Here is a 15,995-nt window from a genome sequence, read left to right on the forward strand (position 1 = left end):
AGCTTCCTCCCATAAAGATTTACAGTTTCAGAAACTCAGTGGAAGATACTATGCATTGGAATTAACAGCAATGGGTATATGTTAGTAAGAAGAGTGATGAACTGGAGCTTGAAAACGGCAACTGATGTTTGTTTGTCTTTCATTTTTCTTCTTGAATTATTGCCTTGTTTTTATTTTCTCAGTCTCGGTTCTGAGTTTTCTCAGTTCTGTGTATCAGCACCCTCACATTTTCCAGTAGAATTCTAAAGTCTGCTCTTAAGACATTGGCGCATCAGGCATTCACACCTGCCCTACTACGTGTGGTGCACCTACCAACGCACTATCATCCTCGGAATGCTGAGTTCCAATATTATAAGTTCTGACGGGGTGGTATCAATAAGTTCAAAATTCTCTACATATTTATCAGTTATAAAACTACAGTTATAGCTATAGTTATAAAACGGAAATCAGTTTTCTCCAGCCTGCAAAACTAGATAGTTGGCCTTAGAATTCTTCGTTTCCTTCCTTTAGTCATGTAAAGTCGTTTAATCTGTCTTTTTACCAGGAGAGGATATGCATCTTCTAGATCAGCAGTTACTTCTCTGAAGCTGTTTTTCCCAGTCATATATAAATTGTAACTTAATCTGCCTGTTTACCAGAAAAGGAACTACTGAAGTAACTCTTATCTTTCCAAAACCTGTTTTTCTCAGCTATATGTTAACTTGTTTATAGGGTGCCTATTTACTGGTATTTGTGTGTGATTTTCTTTTTTTTCAAATGTAGAAAATTCTTTACTTTTACTAACCAAAGTACAGTGTTAAGTGAATTGGTGTCTCACCCTGGTATAAAAGCCTAATGACCACTCCCAGACAGGAAGTCAGTCTTTGAGGCCAACTTGCTGTCTTCCCAGATCTGTGATAAAGTGTGTATGGATATTCCAGTCTCTTTGCCTTACTGACAATTGACTAAGGAAAGAACCCTTTGTGTTCAGTAACAGCGCATTAGAGCAAGTAAGTGTGGCTATCTGCCACAACTACCATACACAAACCTTGAGTTTTCAGGAATTTGCCTGATATACTTTCCTTCACATTGTCAATGAAAACCATGACTGCGAGTCACAGGTCTCCACTTTGTGACTATACAATGTGGAACATATGCTTTTGAAGTTGTTCAAGAAAGAAAAAAAGGAACCCTGGAGGGTTACGGAGGATATTTTAAGAGCCAGGATTGGAAATGGTTCGCATCACTTCCATCCATCTCTCATGACCATAAAACTCAGTTCCCAAGCATCAACTTCACTGCAAGAGGAACTGTGTAGTCTTCTTGGGCAGGAAGAGGAAATGAGTGAGAAACAGTTAGCATTATCTCTGCCACTGTTCCCTTTCAGACACCAAACATTTCATTGTTCTTCCCCTTTGCAGAGATAAAATATCCAATGCCCTTTTTTATTGATAAGCAGTGTTCTCTATTGGTTCTGACCTTCTTGGCCTAGCAACATACTAACTGGAAACCAAAATCACTGGTTGTACAAATATCAAAGTGAAAGAGTAGTTTGGGAGTAACACATATTTCTGCTCATAAACTTGGAGAATAGGTAGAACAGAGACAGAACAGAGACACTGATCCATAACAATTCTGACATTCCACTGGGCACTGGGACAGGAAGAACTCCAACCTGAGGTCAGGAGTGTATCCTGGATTGGACCCTGATTCTTCTCTTTTCAAGCAACTCCTTATGCTGTTATTCTCTGTGTCCTTTCTCCCCACGCCACCCCCCAATGTTGGGAGACTGCATTGTATTGTGAATGTTGGAGACTTTGCATTGTATTGTGAATGTTGGAGACTTCCCATTGTATTGTGAATATTGGGAGACTTTACATTGTATTGTGAATGTTACATTTTTCTTGGTCTTGTCTGACCTGAGTGTTAGTAATCACACCCCATTAGGAGGAAGGTTTATAGAGTCTTTGAAGCTCCTACCCTGCCTACAGAAATAGAGACTATAAAGGGTCCTTTTTTGTCTCAAGTAGCCTGCAGATTCTAGCAATTCAAATGCATTGTATCTTCAATAACATAGTTCCATCAATAACCCAAGTTTTGGATGTGTCTGAGAGACCCAAGGGACTCCATTTTGTAACCTCTACGCTATTTTAAAGTGTATAGGCTGCTAGCCGGTTGCAGGGAAAACTACAAACTGAAAAGTGGGGGAGTAAAACCCCACCCAAACAGGAGCAAATCACAAGACAGCTAGAAAGTCCCCAATGCTCTTTGAATTCCCTTTTTCCTACCCTGTTTTCGCACCCTTCCTTTGAATCAGCCAATCCTGTAGCACCCTTTTTTCACAGGCTTTCCCCTTCAAATAGGCTTAAGGCCCCCAGACTTGGGGGCCAACATCTTCCCTGCTGTATTGGTGTGGTCTGATGTGCAGCCTGGCTTCGAATCCGAAATAAATTCCCTCTTGCTCTTGCATCTGTGTCTGCTCCTTGGTGACTTGGAGGGAACTGGATTTGGGGCATAACATGTTTTCTTCAACCTGCTTCATATTCCAACAACCACACCCAAAGTTCTTTTCTAGACATAGACATAGACATAGACATAGACATAGACATAGACATAGTCCTAGAAATAGCTCTCTGGCTGCTTACTTTTGCTGCCTCTTCTTCCCCTTATACCTTTCTCTCAACTACAGTTAACAACTATCTGGTAGCTTTTAGATGTGAACAGGATCATGACACCCTAGATGCTCTGTCTTACTGAGAAGTCCCATGTCTCTTCCAAAGTGTAATGATAAATGGCATTCTTGGCCCAAATTGCTGGTCCTTTTCAATTCACTTTTATATGGGTAATCTCCTTCTGTGTGATTAACTGCCTCTGAAAACTTGTCAGAGGTTCAGCTCTGGGTTGGTTCACAACAACAACAACATCTCCTTTAAGACCCACCAATTACCTCCTGAGGCTATCTATTATTTTTTTTGGTAGTTAAAAACTAGGTTCGTTTAAGCCCTTTCCCCATTCAGGTAGAGAATTTGACTTTCTCAAATTCTCAAAAGTAGTCATTCAGTTTCCATTTATTCATCTGTTTGCTGTGACTTCCTTCCGCTTTACTCCACACTACAGTGGCACCCATTTTAAAGGCAGAAGGGGGTCTTGACTGTGAGTTACTTCTCTCCTAAAGAAACACAGATTTTTTTAATAAAGACTCTTCACCATCCCATTTAAAATCATATTCTGGTAATAAAGGATCCCCAAATTCTCTCAAAGAAATGTCTCACTTCAGGACACACTGAGGTCCATTCTCCTGCCAAGGGTTTCTTCCTGGAGTGATCCTAAATACAGAATCACCAGTGGATGAACACGAAAAGGCTCTGAGAGGAATGAGAAGGGAGCTTGTCATGTACTGGAGCACTGACATGGGTGGTAACACCATCACCTCTTCCCTTAAAAACTTGTGTTTTTAACAAAAGTGAAACTAATGCTGAAGTTTCATTCGCCACAGGGATTTGGAATAGAGAGACACATTTATTCAATTTTTGTCATTACAGAGGCTTATTTGACAAGAAGGAAGGATAGGCTACAGCAGTTTGTAGCTTGATTTATCATTTTGAAATATTGACACATATCACTGTTCTGCCCATGAAATGCCCCTCAAAGGAGATCCAATCACATGTCTGAAAATTTCAAGAGTGTTATTAATTCCACATGTGGAGACTTTCTCCCTCTGCAAGAGGATGGCGAGGAAAAAAGCCCCGAGTCCCCCCTCCCAATCGCTTTTATAGCTTTCTTTGGGTGCCCTGTCGGGGCAGGGGGATTGAGATGATGGTTGGTGGGTCGGGGGATTGGTCATGTGGGTCGGCTTCTGATGGGCTGGCTACTTTGCCCGCCTTTACTCCCTCTGTGTCACGTAGACACTAGTTAATTCTTTACTTTGCAAGGACAGACAAGACTCTACCCAGGGCATTCGTGTTTGCCTTAAGAATTTTTATGGCCCACTTCTGCCTCTAGCATTAATGGGGGTTTATAAAAAAAAAATGGGTTTTTTTCTGTCCCTTCAATCACATGTATTCTTGCTAAATACTCCAAAAATATTCAGGGTGAAGGAAGAATTTGGTAATTGCCCCAACCCCACCAAGCTTAATCACTCTCTGAGGAACTTGGTATCACCTGAGCTGGTCACATCAAAGATCAGACCAGACAATGGATCCTGAGAAGAGTCTGAGCTTGAAAAAACAAAACAAAACAAAAGCTAAAACCTAACTTAATTAACATGCCAAAATCCAAGAACTACCATCTCAGTCCTCCCCAGGACTCCTACAAAAAAGGACACCCCCCCCCCAACTGCCCACACACCATTTGGATCCTATCTGCATGCCATGCGGCTGGGTCACTTTGGCGTCCCTCTCAGATCGCGCAATAAACACCTGTTTGCCTGTTCGTTTCTTGGGACCAATTTCTTTCTTTGTTTCTCTCCTGCGAGCCCTCAAGCTCTTTTTTTATATCACCCTCGTGCTCTTTTTTTATATCTAACACAGGGAAGCCTACTCCCGTATTTATAACTTCACGACCTTAAAAAAAATATCATTTTATTCTTTAAGAGGTTTTTTTTTTAAGTGTTTGAGGATGGAATGAGACATGTGTGTGCAATCCCTCATACTGAACTGAAATTGTACTGCTACTTCATTCCATCTGAGTTATTTTCATTGTTCCAGCAGTGAGACGTCTCACATTTGCTACGGCTGTCTTCATCCTTTTGTGCCTTTGCTATATCAGCATTTACTCCTACTCATTGAATTATAACCGTATTTACTCTTGTGTTTTTTTCCACCTACATGGTACTTACTTGGATGCTTTTCTACCTACATAGCAAGTTATCTTATTTATAGGTTGGGTTTTTTTCCTCCTGGTTCAAACCAATTTTCTAGGTCTTCTTTTTTTTGAGGTCTTCTTACTTTAAATCTTTATTTTCATTCTATCTCATTGTGTCTTCTTTTCCAGTTAGATCCAACACAATATTTTGCATAAATGTTTTGCTTATTGTAGAACCTCTATGTGTACTTAGTTGTTCAACTGTAGTGTTTTGAATTGTCATCCTTCACACACATCTTTAACAAAAGACTTTGTTTTGAGATATCATTGAATGCCTCTCTTCATTGCCAAGGGGGGAAAAATTGGACCCTAACTGATATGTCTAGGCACAAATATATGTGTGTCTGCTTTGTGTCTCAGAAGTGGTTTATTATATCAATTGCTTATGTCAGAATTGTATAGGGTGGTCTCAGAAGTCTACAGTAGAGAGAACAGAAATTCTAGCAACAAAAAGTATCTACAAAGACTTTTTATTATCCCAGGATTAAGCACTGCTCAATGGAAAACAATAAAAGAGAGGGGGTAAAAAGATAATTTTAAAAATGTTTCCCTCTAGATAAAACCACTACCCTGATATAGATCAGAGTCAAGCCATACTTTGTACCTCTGCTTTCAGTGGGCTAGTGGGACAGAGAAGTGGCTGACACTTGGGGAACTCAAAGAGCTGATTTATCTTACCTCCCCCTGCTTTCCAAGAGACTTCCCCTCTAGTGGCTATCAGAACCAGCCCTTACAGGGACTTGGTGACACCCAGCATGATTTCAACCAGCACTCATTCACACTCAAAGCTGTCAAACCCATTGGACAAGCCATGCAAAGATTCTTAAGAGAAAAGCATGAAAATTGGGACTCAGAAAGCCAGCTTGTGCAGTGACTTAAGGTAGTCTATTGTACGAAGAGGACCCCATTGAACATTTGGAAATGCATGAAATCAGGGTCTCTTCCTAAAAAAGTGAAAATATCTAAGAAAATTGCCAACTGGAGTAGGAGGCATTAGGGTCAAGGAATATTTTGATCCCAACAGTGGTTAGAGAATGATTATCCTGAATCCAGAGGAGAGTATTGTCCTGAACCCAGAAGGACAGCTGCCTTCAATGATGTTTGCGTTATCTCACAGCTTGTCTCTACTCCAAAGGCTTGTGAGGTTTTTATTCCTAATGCCTGCCTGCTTCAAACAAAGTCGCAAATCCTTGATTTAAAAAGAAAAGGTTGCTTTTGAGCATCCAAGTTTCAATGATGCAATAATTTTCCACATTACTTGACCTTAAAGCCAAGGTATGAATAAGCCAAACTGGATAGTATTTTCTGGCACATGAGTGAAAATACCACCTGAATCCTCAATTTAAAAAAAAAAATCATTAAAATAAGTATTTCTTTTTATACAAGACCTATTCTGTGGTTCCTACAAGCTACAACCAACCACCAAATTGTCTTGGATCCTTAACCATTCACTATCCTGTCTCAGCATACAATGGAGTGATTCTTCCAATGGCTAACTTTTCCTTCCTTGAGGAACTGGGAGCATCTTTTCCAAGTTTCTCCTATACCATCAAAAAGTAAACATTTGACTGAACCTGGAAACAATGTAAAATGGCGTTAGAGTTGAAAAAGCATCATTGGCAAATTCTGACTAGCTCCAGAGAAAACATAAAATGAACAAGAGTCAGATTTCAGGAGTTGGGACTGAAACGAAAGAAAAGACCTTATGAACCAGAATTCAGGTGTTAAAGGCCTACTTCTTCCAAAATAAAAAACAAAACAAAAAAGCATGCACAGAAATGCTCTGAGAACTTCTCTGTAGCAACACCCCTTCTGAATCTAAAATGTCTCACCACACTTGCTTTTTGTTTTGTGCCTTAGGTTTTGTTCAAAGTACATGAAAGGATTGGAAAGAGAGTTCAAGATTCCTGGCTTCTTAATTTTGCTTATCTGTTTTACAGGTCTCTGCCTGTAGGGAAGAGCTAGGACTCACATAATGGAAGAGTATGCTTTGTCATCTGCATAAGAAATGACTGCCAGTGAACAGCCCCCCACCCCCATGTCCCTGGAGATCTGAGAAAACCCTTCCTATTGGGCAGCAAAGATTCTCTTAACGTGAGTCATTTAACATGGAACTTCTGGCTGAAAGATAACAAAGAGGAGCAATTTGTGGATCTGAGGAGAGCCAACTGAGATCATTAGCATAAATGATTATTGATCAATTATCCTCAAAAAGATACTGTAGAGCCTCTTTATCTCTTGTTTGTCTGGACTTCATCATATAGCTCCTAAAGTAATCTCTAAGCACACAAGACAAAACCTAGTCAAAATTCTGGATCCTTCTAATTTTTTTTTAATGTAATGGTGAGGAAAGTTTTCAGCCACATCATTGGTTTGTAGCTGGCTCTCTTGCTAGCAGTACCCCACTTTGATACTTCTAAACCTTTAAGATATAAGTCCTTTCCAATCTTGGGGTCTAGTAAGCACTGGACCAGTCATCTCAGTGGGAGGGAGGGGACGACATGGGTTCAAATGGAAGGGCTGAAAACTATCTTGGAAAATGCATCCAGAGGGCCAACTGTCTTCTCCTCTAGAGAAAACTGGATTCTCTTCACCCTGACACCTTGTCTTTGAAAGCATTATGTTTCTGTCTCCCAGTGGTAAACTCTTGTCTACCTTTAAATACCCAAAGTAAAGATGGGCATTTTGGGTCTAGAACTGCCAATGCCTTGACAGGCCTTCAGAATAAATATCAGTACCCTAACTGCAGCAAGCAAGCTGCATCTGGACATTAGGAATGCTGAGTTTTATTTGGTTTGTACAGGCTTTTACTAAAAATATATTCTACCACCAAAGGCTTCAAACATGCTATATATATATATATATATACTAGTTTACAAAATTCAAATACATTGTTTTCAGACCAGATTCTGCTCTTGATGGATCTCCCTTCTTGCCTGGGCACATGTCATGACCTCCAAACCCATATCAGTCATTAAAAAGCAATCTAATCTTCAGAAATTTATTACATATGTATGTATGTATAGATGTATGTGTGGGTATGTATGTATGTATGTATGTATATATCTTTGCTCTGTGCACTACTCAGCCAACTCTATCCAATGCTTGCTTCTGGTTTCTCCAACAAGAGGAAGGAAGAAAGTACAAAATAAATGTCTAATTATTTGGTGCTGTTTTTAGGATTTCATTGACCCTTAAAGACCCTCCATCATATAGACCTTGACTTTTTTGTGGAGAGCAGTTGTTGGTGTGTGTAAGGAGGCCTGCATGTTGCATCATCTCATGATCCTAAACTATCGTGTCTCTCTGTGGCTGAGATACTGATACTTCATCCTCATCAGATCCATACACTGGAAATTTGTCTTTGGAGTCCACTTAACCCTTCTTGGGAAGAATTCTTTCAAGATGCCCTGATCCTGGCGCTCCTTTTACAAATGTTCTTGATGTACTGAAGGTACATCCTTACTTCTGAAAACCATGCCACCATAGCTTAGCCAGTAATCCTGCTCTTCTCTCCCTCCTCCTAAGCTACCCAAGCCAGTCTCTCTCTCCAAGAGCACCTACTGTCCTTTCTAGATAACTTTCCAGTGCACTTAAAACAGCCCAAGGCAAGTTAAGGAGTGTCTGAACCATGGCAAACATTTATCCAGGGGACAGGATACTGGTATCAACCCTTGTTCTTATAGTGAGTGGGAGCGGATGTATAAAACACAATGTGAATGAAGGATAATGTGAAACACAATGTATTTCAACTTTTATAAGCAAATCAATATAAAATAAATTTTTTTAAAAATATGTTCTTATGATTCCATAGGGTCTTCTTGGTTGAGCTAATGAATTAGAGCAAAAAGAAGCAACATTTCCTATCTTCTATTTTTCCTTCCCCAAGGAGGAGACCCCAAAATGGCGCTTCTATAAATTCACTTCTATTAATTCACCCAATTAATCTCAATCTTCCAATTTACAAAGTAGACTTTGATCAGGGGTGCAAGTGTTTCAAGGATAAACTTTTCCTTAATAGTAAATAAATAAAATTTTGTGTACACCTTTCAGCTTTCAAGATTTACTGAAAATTCCTGTATAGAAAAGGAAGTCTCTTCCTACATGTCATTCCACTGTTTCTGCCTCTGTGTATGAAGACTCTTCCAACCAGGATATAAAAGTCACAGTTGAGATGATAGCATTAAGTGTGTGCTTCAAACTATGATCTCAAAAAAAAAAAACCAAAACCAAAAACAAACTATGATCTCATCTCTACTGAGCTCACGTTTCACTAATAACAAGGAATCTTGAGCTCTGGCCCTCTGCTCAGAGCTGTTTGTTGCCGCTATTGGAAGTTGGGTATCCTATCCCCCAAAGAATTACCAACCAATTTTCAGCAGGTGGTCAGACCACCTAGATGGATCTTCAGGTCTTTATATCTGTAAGGCACTGAAGAATCATGTTAAGAAACCTGGCCAGATATAAGGAATAGAAAATCTTTAACCAGTAATGTGTTCCGCCATGGTCATGCCCATATTCATCAAGCCTGAAGCATTTCTTCAAATCCCAAAGAAAATTGACAGAAGCAGTTCATCTATGACATACCAAAACATGAGAGACCCATGAAACTTGAGACAAGAGTTCTCTTCCAGCTCAGTTTGTATCTGGCTCCACTGGTTTTTGGGGTGAAGCACTATCAGACATAAAATTCAACTTAATGTCACCCCTCAGTGGGGACAAGAGAAAGCCACAATGTGCGTCCTGAAGCCAAACACAAATTATTCCCAAAACCAATGCAATATTAAACTGGCCCTACATAAAACTGAAGCTTTAAAGCAAAAAGCACTCCCATGCTCAAGTTTTTCCCTGTTAAACCCCTTAAGAGAGAGGCAGGGATGTACTGTAACCAGAGTAGGAGGTGTTCTTGCCCTTTTTCTCCCTCCCAGTTCCTAGGTTCTGGAGAAACACGGGAATGATCAGCTGGGATCCATTTTCAATACTCTGAGAAGTAGTGAGAGTGATGAGAAGGACTGGAAGGCTTGAGTAGGAGGACGTGGGAAGGGCTGGGCCTCACTCAGGACTTCTAGTCTAGGTCAGGCCTCTGGTCTTGGTGATAGAGAACAGGGGGTTCAGATAGAAGAGAAGGACCCTCATCCCAATGTCATCTGGCGTCTTCAGAGGGAGCCCAGCTTCATTTGCCGTGGAATTCGTTGAGTCATTGAGGAAAATCATTTCGACCCCCTACTGTATGTCTTGCTCATTCAGGGACCTCGTGGCTTCCCCTCTACCCCCGCTCCAGTCTCACTAACTTTTTGACTTGCTCTTTTTTTTCCCCCTGGCTTCACAAGACCTGGGTGTTTTCCACATTTGGACCTTTCTGTGCAATAGGGTTGGGGACGGGGGGGGGGGGGGAGGGTAAGGGCTCAGTGTCACTGGCTCAGAATCCTGTACCCCCCTCATCATCCTATCTCCCTGACCTTGCCCATTGACTGCATCCCTAGGGAAGCATAACCTCCAGACTATTGGTATCCCTTAAAGGGCTATTCCATTCCCAGTTGTCGTCTAAGTGCTGCAGATGCTGTCCAAACCACTTAACAACTGGTCTAAGGTACCAGCAGTAAGCACTTAACAGGGAAGGGTTGGCACACACTACCCCAACACAGAGCCTCAAAGAACATCTAGCAAACTCCCCCCAGCGCCATCAGTGGCCTACATTGAGGCCTTCTCTTCCATGGTTAGTCCTGCTGGGCTTCAAGTGTTGCACACGTGTCTGTACTCACAGGAGGCGAGCAGAGATTGAGAATCTGGTGTCTCTGGAGGAAGAGCTGCTGTGCATGGCACCACTTTGACATTCAGGTAACATCGCCCATGGAAAAGTGCCATTCCACACCTAGGCCTCGGTCTTGGCCTTGCAGTTGCCAGCATGTTTCCAGAAACAAATTTCCTTTCAAAGGGCAAGCCCCTTCCACGTGACCTTCAGGCTGAAGAGCTACTCAGTTGAAAGGTTCTGAAGAAATACGTTTCTTGGTTGGGCATGAGGAGTAGTGAGTGGGAGATGCAAGAATTGCTGGTGGGACTCCACTCGCTGTTTATCCTTCTCCAGGTCAAGACAGCCATTGGCCATCGAGGGAGAGGCTTCCACACATTTCCATTTCTACTTACAGATTCCAGCCTAGACGCCAAGGGCTGCCCATTTAGATAGCCATAAATTAGACTCCAGTCATTTCCTGGAAATAACAATTCATCCAGAGGTGTTTGGGAGCCAACGTGTGTCCTCAGCACAGCTGGCCATTCATCTCCAGGGAATCTTTGCTTCGAGCGTTACAAGTTGCTGTCTAAATAGACCCTTAAACATAACTCAAATAGGAATTGTCCTGTCTATTCCTGACAGTCGCCAGGGCTAACAGCCCAACCAGGGCTAACAGCTAAGGTAAGTCTCAGTCTTGCTACACTAGACTACCCAGGAAAAAAAAGAGGCCACCTTAACATCCCAGATAAACTCACTAACATCCCAGGATCCATGTGACTGGTCTGGACCCTGCACTAGGAAAACAGACAAATTTCTCTTCCCTCCACAGAATTCCAAATTGTTAGAAAAATGTTTCTTGGATATTTTATTACTGAATTTATACAGCAAATATAGCTAACATTCCATGGAAAATCAGAGTTATATTACCATCCTGTTTTGGTCCTAATGTTTCCTACTTTTGAAGCTTTGCACTGTGTATTTTTATACACCTTAAAAATAAATATGTTATATTACATATCTATTTTTATCACAGAGTGAAATGATGCCATAAAGTAGGAAGATAACCCAAAATTCCAAGGAACACCTCAGGGAAGAATAATTAGGGTAGTAGAATAAAATGTCTAACAGGGCCTTGGTCACTTAATTTTGGGCTTTTGTTTTGTTTTCTGGTTTGTTTAAAAAAAAAAATTCCAAGAATCAGACACCAACAATGATTTTAGTCTGGTTTGGTTTTTTTTTTAAGGAAAATACCTAAGTGAATTATCTGAAGCTTGAAGAGAAATAGCCCTACATTACAACAAGACGCCAGGTACTCCTGAATTCCAGAACGTGAAGTGGAAAGAGTATTTCCTACCTACCAGTTTGGCTGGAATCTATGAGCCAAGTTTCATGCAGACTTCAAGTACCTGGTAATGTCCTTAAAGAACAACAGTCTGTTTCTTGCAACTTAGAAAACATTCCCAGGCCAGGTTTAATATGACTTTGTCCAACTCACCCAAAGAACAGTCATTCAACCTTTTTCTCTCTTCCTCTTAAATTACTTGTGTAGGCCGAAGTTGCAACATTTTGCTTTGGGTATTTACATCTTCCTCTGGACAAAGTTTAACTTTGCCTTTGAGACAGGCCACCAAGGAAGTTATGAGAGCTGAATTTTGACCAGAGACAGATTTTGGTCACACTGGAGTCCAAGATCGGTTATCCTGAAGCGATAGAAAGCACTACTGAGGCAGATCAAAGAACAATTAGTATTGAAACTAGGAACTAAAGGCTTAATTCTCTTAAGACAAGGCTCTGGATCCAGGTATCAGGCCATGGACAGAAGATCAGAGGCTCAGGTACGTTTCTGGGGAAGATAGGTTGGGCAAAGTGGAGGGATAAGCAGGGGGGTGGGAGGGCATGGGGTGGGAAAGAAGTGAAAGAAGCTCACAGTTGTGCTTCTGATGACTAGCGACCAACTTCCACTGTCTCCTGAGAGGTGTCCTGAGCAGAGGCGAACAAGAAAATATCTCAGAATAGCTTTGGAAGCAGCTTTGCCACTGGTTTAAATGTGGTTGAGTAAACCCCAACAATTGTTACTCCTTTTACTCCTTCTTCACTATCAGCTTCCAGAAGAACACTGAATGTCTAATTGTACATGACCTTTGGGTATATAGCACAAGTGACAAGGACTCTCATTCACACCCTCTCATTTCTCAGTGCATCCATGCTCTACCTCCAGCTCTGCTTTTCCCCCACCACCGCTGAGCCAGAACCTCACCCTACTTCCAACCAAACCTGGCTGAGCCTCCGAGTCATCGGGTCAGCATGACCTCAGATTGATACCTGGACGTGGTGGTGGGGCCTCAGGAACTGCGCATGCTGCTTGTGGCTATATGACAGATCTGGGAGTCCGATCAATTACAACTGACTCGTGGGCTTCCCTAATACTCCTTTCCTAAAAAGCACTTAAATGTCTCTGGTGTGGGCATTCTTCATAATAGGGCAATCAGGCCTCCTGCACCCAAATAATATTTGTGCACCCCCAGTCATGCAACTGGGTTTCTCTCTTTGGTCTCTTTGAAGGTCCTGCTCTGATTCTCCAATCTGATTCGCCAAATTGCCAAGTCTTATTCATCAAATCCCCAGATGGCTGTGACCACAACCGGATCCGGCCTCTAAAGCCGAGGGTTCCCTCTGCTCAGACATCCATTTCCACGTTTCTTCTCCTAGCTCACTCCAGGACCAGAACCAGATCTAGATCCAAAGCAGAGCATCTTCTACCTTTCTAACTTTTCTGCTTCACCTGCGCCTGCATATATGAGAGAGGCCTCATCTTGAGCTGCGAGCGTTCTGTAAGTTTATCAACAGAACAGCCCTTTTGTCATTCGGCTTCCACTTGACCGTCTTAGGTAGTAGGTAGGCTTCTTGAAGGAAAAGATGAAGTTATAACTGTTGCATCAGCAATTATACAAGGCCTCTGCTCTCTCCTTCCTGGCTGAGGAATCATTCCAAATACATTCCAGAGACATACAGTTGTGCGTTCCAAAGATGTATAGACTTTCGAAAGACATATAGTTGGAGTGAGGAGAACCATGACCTTGGGGAAGCACAGCAACTGCTGAGACCTTGGAGATCACCTGTAATCATCATGTAAGAAGAAGTTGCTTCCCACCACCAAGCATGAGAAGCCACTAATTGCAAAGGCAAGAACGTTAAGCTTAGGGACTTGGTCAACTCATAAATCTTGGGGGACTCTGCACCAATGCAGTTATTGATTTCTCATTTGCAAGAAGGGACCCATTGTCTGACTCTGCTTGGCTGTTTGTATTTCTTCTTCTTTCACTAATAAACCTGATACTATTATTCACTTTTGTGAGTGTGTGTTTGTGGCAACTTTCTATGAAGAGAACTTACCAGCCCTCTCCAAGACATTTGACCCTAAACATCTTCTACACTGGTACAAGAACCGAATATTATCAGTCACTTTCTCTGGTGTAATGTCTTCAGTTTTGACCTAATGGGTCTTTTTCTGGCCAATGATATGGTCCTTAGCACTATTCCTTGTGTGTGCATCTGTGTGTGTGATGTACTCCTCAAGTTACAGTTGACCTTCAAACAGGTTTTCAGAGGAATGGGGGGGGGGGCAAGGAGGGAGGAAGACTAGATGGAGGACTTTTATCACTCAGTCAAGTAACAAATGCCAGAAGTTTTTTACATTCATTAATCATTGAACTCCTAAAAAAAAAGTAGAGAATTTGCATTAAACTTTGATCGTTAACAGATTCTGACATGTGCCATTTGTTTACGGTCTTTGTCTCAGTGCCCAATGAGACTAAACATACAAATAATCTAGGGTTTTGGTTTTTTTTTCTTTTTAAGGAGAGTCTTACTCCATTTGGGAGAGAGATGGTCACTCTATTTGGGTCCAAAATATAGGGTCCCATCACACTGGACTTTCCAGAACAGTCCTGACTCTAAATATTTAGATGTATTATGTATAATCAATAAATATTAATATTTTCTTTTTTATCCACATTGTCTTTCCTAGATCATACATCTTAGAACCTAAGAGTTCATGTATCCTGGGTTTAAGGATTAGGAAATAAATATATATCACCCATTAATATACGCAAGTAGAGATAGCTCTGACTTGAGAGTTTTGTTGCTAGAGCTCCATCCCATGTTAAAAGTTCTTTACTATGTAGATCACAAAGGACTTTTTTGACATTTTCTGACAATCCTCAGAAAGGCCACAAAAGTATCCACCAACTAAGAATGGAGGGAATACTAATGTCTAAAGCATAGAGGATCCCTACCGTCACGTTTGGGTTAAGCAGTCTGATTCCTTATCCACTGGGCCACCAGAATTCACTCAGACCAGTATATTTGAGTGTGGGTTCAACTTCACCCAAAGATAAAGGCTCTGGACCACACCTAACTCAGTATATCTGATGAGGTAACACTTGGGTAGGGACTGACCAGTCCAGAAATATGCAACCTGTTATATCAACCTTGAGATATGCACAGAAATACTCAACCTGTCATATCAACCTTGAGATATGCACTCTATCTTGCTAATGGACCTACAAGGAGGAAGATTACCTTCTGAATCTTGTAATGAGGCCCTCCATAAAAGATTTAGACATGAACATTTCATGGACTTCCTGGTTGATGACATACTGATGCACATGGGAGATCATCATTTCCGTTTTTAAAATCTCCCACACTTTAGCCCTTCACATGTCTTCTACTGTTGACTCCACAATTTTTTTCTCCTTTGTAATAAAACTGTGGACACTCTAGCATATTACTGAACTCAAGAAAGCATCAAGAGCCAGGAGGTATGAATGAAGCGGGGGCCCTCAGGACTCCTAAACTTATGGTTTATATCCAAGCATGCAGAGCTAATGCTCAATTTTGTAGCCATCATGTCAGAAGTAAGAGTGTCCTGGGGATTGTTCAGTTTGCAACTCATGTCTGAAATCTTGAGCAGACTTAGAAGGCTAGATGACTTTTGTCCCTTCCATTTGTAGGATTTGAACTGGCTTGTTTCTAAAGAAGAAGAGTTGCCACCACAACAAGATAAATGTAAACAATCCAGTTGAAAAATGGGCCCAGGATATGAACAGACACTTCACCAAAGAAGACTGGCAGACAGCAAACAAACACATGAAGAAATGTTCAAAATCCCTAGCTCTAAGAGAGATGCAAATCAAAACAACTTTGAGATATCATCTCACCCCAGTAAGACTAGCAAAATTTAACTGAACAGCAAGCAACAAATGCTGGTGAGGTTGTGGAGAAACTGGAACACTTATTCACTGTTGGTGGGAGTGTAAAATGCTACAACCACTATGGAAGGCAGTATGGAACTTTCTCAAAAAGTTGCAAATAGAAATACCATTTGACCCAGCAATCCCACTACTGGGAATATACCCCAAAG

This window comes from Elephantulus edwardii, unplaced genomic scaffold, assembly GCF_000299155.1.
Source record: "Elephantulus edwardii isolate Elephantulus edwardi_28Jun2011 unplaced genomic scaffold, EleEdw1.0 scaffold00179, whole genome shotgun sequence".
NCBI classification, from domain to species: Eukaryota; Metazoa; Chordata; class Mammalia; order Macroscelidea; family Macroscelididae; genus Elephantulus; species Elephantulus edwardii.